Genomic DNA, 5,462 nt, shown 5'->3' with positions numbered 1-5,462 from the left:
TAAACTTTTAAGTTTTTACATTTTGTATATGTAAATTTGTAATATGATTCATAAATCATTGTATTAGCCTATAAGCCTATTGGTATATATAGTTATAACTTATAACTTATAGCGATATTAATACTATACTATTATACATGCATTATGCTACAATACTAAAACATTTATAATATGCTATTAATACTATACCTCTTATACTAGTATAATTATTATAACTTATAATAGTTATATAGTTAGTATAATATAATACTTATATTATACTAAATAACTATAGACTATACTAATACTAATAGTAATAGTAATACTATATACTATATTAATAGTGAATTAATATTATATATAGTTATAGAATTATAGTAACATATTAAGTTAATTATACTATAGGTCTATTATACATATATTATGCTATAATTCTTATAATATATTAATATATACTAATCATGGAATATATAATATATAATAATACATTGATACTAAATTATTACTAATACTATATATTGTGTTAAGCTATAACTCTCATAATATATTAATATATACTAATACTATATATTATATAATAATACATTAATACTACAGACTTATAATGATTAGTTATTATGAATCATGATTAGTATAACTATATAATAGTATTAGTATTAGACTATTAGTAATATAGTATAGTTATATATTAGTAATATTAGTTATAGTGATTTAGTATAAGTTATAACTATATTAGTATAAGTATAACTATAGTCTATACTAGACTATTAGTATTTTTTTTTATACCATATTAGAGTGTAGAGTCTAGACTATTAATATAATACTTGTATTAGTATAAATACTAGTATTAGTATAAAATTATAAATATTAGTATTAGTTAATAATTACTTAATGGTGAGTTAGTGATAGGATTAGGTTAAATGAAAAGTATATAATTAATATATAAAAATTATAAAATATATATTTTTTAATTTTCATTCGGTTCGGTTAGGGGTGAAAAACCCCTGGACTATGGACCGGACTGAATGAATTTGATTCGAGACTGACCAGGACCATTCCTGGTTCGATCCGGTCTAAACTGTTTTCTGGTCTGGACCGTCCGATTATCACCCCTAATCTTTATGGAGTATGGTGCAACTGTGCAGGCATAAGTATGTAATGATTTTCTTACATTGTTATAAATGATATGAGAGCCAACTTTGCAATGTAATGTATTTGCTGGTAAAAGGGGTTGCAAGAGTGTCGTCACAATAGCTCACCATAGTGACGCCATGTGACTCATGACATTTCACTGATCGGGTACATAGTTTATGAAGGTATTGTGTTAGCATGTACTGAGTACTAAAGACAAATGTAGTCTAGGAATTTGTAAAAATGTCTAACAGACCATGAGAGCAAGTATGAGAGCCTTTGATTATTTATACTATATGTCTAAGATATAACTGTATTACAACATCACAGGGGAAAAAATCAGGGGCTACGAGTTGAACAAAAATAAGATGATTTTCGTAATAATTAGTCAAAGTATCCCATGTTACCTAATGAAGTTCCATATGTGATTTTGTACCCGTTTGGATGACTAATGTATGTCTCTGTTTCCTTGTGTTATAGTTGTTGGGACTAAATTAATAAGAGTTTCCTTTGATGTTGAGCAGATCATGTGAGCCTTCAATACTCTACAAATTGTGCCGAGAGACAACACCAAGTCTGGTACGCATAGAGGAAAGAGTAGATTTCCCAAGCAGCTTTGTGAAGGTGTCAGTGATTTGAAGTGAGGTAGGGACATGCTGAGCTTGAAGGAGACCAAGAGAAACACATTCACGCACATAGTGATAGTCAATCTCAATGTATTTGCTATGAGAATGAACAACATGGTTGATGGTCATATGGGCTGCACTCAAATTATCATTGAAGAGAGTTAGTGGTGACGGGAGATGAACACCGAGATCGTGAAGAAGAAAGATCTAAGTGAGTTCAATAGTAGTGTGTGTCATGGCACGGTACATAACTTTGGAGCCGGATTGAGAAACAGTGTTTTGTTTCTTGGAAGACCATGAGATGCAGTTACTTCCTAAGAAAATACAATATCCAGCAGTAGAGCATCGAGTTTGAGACTAGCCTGCCCAATCTACATCAAGAAAGGTATAAAGATCAAATGTAGATTGAGAGTTAAAGTGGAAACCAAGATCCACAGTACCATGTAAATAACCTAGAATACGTTTCACCATTTTTTAATGTGCCATAGTTGGTGAATACATAAATTGCCATACAAAGTTGACACTATAGGCTAAGTGAGGGAGAGTAAGTGTGAGATATTGGAGGGTCCTAACAATGCTATAATAGTGAGCGGGATAAGGAAAAGGGGCATCATTAGTGAGACCCTTTGTTTTTGGCATCATCAGGGTGCCCATTGTTTTACTTCTTGGCTCTGAGCATGGTCTAGGATGTCAAGTGCATACTTAGATTGGGACAAAATTAGACCATCAAGAGTGGGAGTGACTTGAATTCTGAGGAAATAGTGAAAAGGACAAAGGTCTTTCATAGCAAATTATTGACTAAGAACACTAAAGAATGTACTAAGGTTCATGGAGTTTCATCTAGTCAAAAGAATGTCTTCCACATATAGTAAGATGAGTGATAGATAAAGAGAAATGGGTCAGTCAGGAATATTTATTTTAAGCCGTAATAAGCATTGTTTAATTTGCATACATGAGAGAAAAGAGTAGGGTGGATAAAACCTAGAGGTTGATCCATAAACACAGCTTCTTGAAGATCGCCATGGAAAAAGGCATTCTTAACATCTAAATAGAAAATATCCCAATGATAAAATAGAGCTAGCATGAGAAATACTCATATGGTTCCTAGCTTGATCACAAAAGAAAATGTCTCAGTAGAGTTGGCTCCAATTTGATGCAAGCTCTTAGGAACAAGATGAGCTTTTAAGCGACCAAGAGTTCCATCAACATTTATTTTTTTCTTGTAGAGCTTAGAGTTAATCAAGCATGGCCCGAGACCAACCAGGATGATTGAGAGCAAAGCGAACAGTTTTTGGCTCCTTAGGAAGTTTGACAAGCATGCGGATGTTGTCATATTTGGGATTGGGTTAGTGAATCCCAACCCTAGAACGTGTAATGATAGCGTGGTAGGAGGTTCCTAGGGAGAAGAATTGAAAGAGAAGGGTGCCAAGCTTAGAGCAATAGAGTTATCAAGCTCAAAAAGATCCCCAAGTGGTGAGGAGTCAGGCTCAAGAGACAGAGTTGACACATCAGTGGGAAGCACTGAAGGAATGTGAATAGTTCGTATGATATGCGAGACACTGAAGAGAGGAGAAGCTTGCAATGAAGAATCACTAGAAACATCTGTTGTGTTAGATAAGTTAGGCATAGGAGAATGTCATTCATTAAAAATAGATAAAACTTGAGGATTAGAATAGGGTAGATAAAGATTACCAGGTTGCTTTAATGGAGATGTGAACTCATCAAAGACTACATGCTGGAAATAAAGGTTCGACGTGATGTGGGATGGTAATATTTGTAACCTTGATGCTTTTCACTATACCCCATGAAAATGCATGGTAAGATCTTGGGGTCAAATTTATTTTGCTATGTATCCATGTGTAGGGATAGCATTTAGACCCAAAAATCCTAAGAGATGTATAATAAAAAAAAATGGCCATATAGTATATAAAAAGGAGATTGGAAATCTTTAGTAGTAGAAAGTAGACTATTGATTAAAAAAAAAGTAGTTGCAAAAGCTTCAACCCAAAAACATTTTGGTGCATCACTACCATAGAGCATAGTCATACATGATTCCCAAATAGTGCAGTGTCATCGTTCTACCGAACCATTTTGCTCAAAAGTATGGGAAAACGAGTATTGATGAATATGCAAATTAAATTGGGGGTAGGCAAATTCACCACCACCAACTACAAATTTTTAATTATTGATGATCAAAAAAAATTTTCAAATAAGAAAAAAGGACTAAAAAATCAGATTTTTTGCAATGAAGAATAAACCATGTACTTTGAAAGAGCATCAACTAAGCATGTGTAATATTCAAGTAGATAAAATAGGGGCAAGACCTCATAAGTCACAATAAATTTTATCAAATAGTTGACACTCAGAATTTGAATAAGGTAGATAACTCAATTTACTCATTTGCCTAACTGGCAACTCTTGCAGAAAATGTGCATTTATTCTTTCTTACAACTTGGAGAAGGCCTTTAGACTGGAGAACAAGGAGGGTGGAAGAGTGAGGATGTCCTAGCCTTGACGCCAACTTCTTTGGAAACCGGTCGAAATTGAATGGAGAGCGAGACTCAACTAGAGGGGACAGAACACACAACTTACCCTCCCGTCATCCATTCAACAAGTGCGATTGGTCACCTTTTCCTTAATAGAAAAACCAACACTATAAAATCCACAAAGATAAGGATAATCATACATTAATTGGCTAATAGATAAGAGATTCTTGGCAAGATCATGAACAAGTAATACATCCTTTAATTTAATCCAAGAGTCTCCAAAACCAATAAACGTGTCACCAATGTGTGTGATTTCATGTAAACTACCATCACCGATGAGGACAACATCGTTACCAAGATAGCGATGAAGGTTTTCAAGCATACCTAAGAGCATCCGCATCAACTTCTTCAAAGTACATTTCATCTTCAAATTTGACTAATTTTATCAATAGTTGGCCCACATTGAATTAGCCAAACTCATTTCATCTAAAATTTGATCTACGGTAATTTGATCTTTTTTTTTTTCGAAGATGAAAAAAACTGTATCAAGTCTAAATGGATTGTTTATTAATTTCGGCTCCCTCTCCCGCGATTGCTTTCTCTTCTTCTTCCCTCTTTCTCTCCCGTGTCTCTTCTTTCTTCTCTTCTTTCCTCTTCCATGTCTCTTCCTTCTTTCTCTTCTTCCCTCTCCTGCGTCTCTTCCTTCTTTCTCTTCTATTTTTTTTTCTCTTCTTTCTCTTCTTCTTCTCTCTCTCTCTCTCTCTCTCTCTCTCTCTCTCTCTCTCTCTCTCTCTCTCTCTCCCGTGGCTAAAAAAGCTTCCATCTTTCTCTCCCTCGACTATTCTCTCTAACATGGCACCGCAGCAGCTTCTCTCCAACACGACAAGCTATAACATGGTAAAATTCGAAACCCCAACCTTGATTTTACTCTGGATTTTATTGTCTGGGTTTGATTTTGATGATGTTGTTTGGGTTTGATTTGTTTTCAGCAAGATTTTTTCAATTTCTAGTTATGATTTTAACACGATAGGGCTCAATTTCATTTTTGTTTCCTAGTTTTGCTGCTTGTATACAAGTAATTAAAATTTCATCGGCTTCTGTAAACTGCTGTCAATGTTGGTGTTTGCTCTGTAAATTTAATTTTCGTGTGTTAGTTTGAACACAGAATTCTCTGTAAATTGGAGATGATGCATGATTCCTCATTACTCTGAAAAGTAGAAGAAAAAAGTTGGGGAAAAAA

This window comes from Juglans microcarpa x Juglans regia, chromosome 2D (assembly GCF_004785595.1).
Source record: "Juglans microcarpa x Juglans regia isolate MS1-56 chromosome 2D, Jm3101_v1.0, whole genome shotgun sequence".
Lineage (NCBI taxonomy): Eukaryota > Viridiplantae > Streptophyta > Magnoliopsida > Fagales > Juglandaceae > Juglans > Juglans microcarpa x Juglans regia.
The sequence above is the reverse complement of the archived record's forward strand: the minus strand, read 5'-3'. Positions refer to the sequence as shown.